Source organism: Anopheles aquasalis, chromosome 3 (genome assembly GCF_943734665.1).
Source record: "Anopheles aquasalis chromosome 3, idAnoAquaMG_Q_19, whole genome shotgun sequence".
Lineage (NCBI taxonomy): Eukaryota > Metazoa > Arthropoda > Insecta > Diptera > Culicidae > Anopheles > Anopheles aquasalis.
This window is the reverse complement of record NC_064878.1, coordinates 15,317,501-15,317,895: the sequence shown is the minus strand read 5'-3', so window position 1 is coordinate 15,317,895 and position 395 is coordinate 15,317,501. Positions and strand designations below refer to the sequence as shown.

General features: G+C 54.4%; 1 protein-coding gene across 1 annotated transcript in view; it reads left to right on the top strand.

The window, feature by feature from the left end:
- Nucleotides 1-218: 218 nt before the first annotated feature.
- The window catches only part of LOC126575342 (tachykinin-like peptides receptor 99D), a 14,851-nt gene continuing 14,674 nt past the window's right edge, over nt 219-395 (top strand). Inside the window, exon 1 of the mRNA XM_050235985.1 lies at nt 219-395. This exon is cut by the window's right edge and continues 2,823 nt beyond it. The gene's annotated coding sequence lies outside the window, so the exon portion shown is untranslated.

Genomic DNA, 395 nt, shown 5'->3' with positions numbered 1-395 from the left:
ACATTCGCGTCGGATCGCGTTCACCGCGTGTTGCAACCGTTCGGCTTGTTAGCTAGTCATCTCGGTATACACGCCGTGGATCGGTGGTTTGTTTGGTGGTTGAATCGAACAAGAAATGATGGAAACGCATCGACGTGCGTCTGCCCACTCCGCCGAATCAGTGCTTCGAGTCCGGCGCTGTTGGTTGGATGTTTGTTTATAGACGCGAACACCTTCGCCATCATCAGCTTCATCAACAACAGCACCGACCAGAGTGATTCGATCAGTCGACAACTACGCGTCGCCTGCGGGTGTGGCGTAGGCAGGTGCTGGCCACATACACTCGACTGGAAGATAGTCTAGAAGAAAACGGAGACGGAAAGGGTGCAGAGGCGTGGTGCGTGGACACTCTCTTC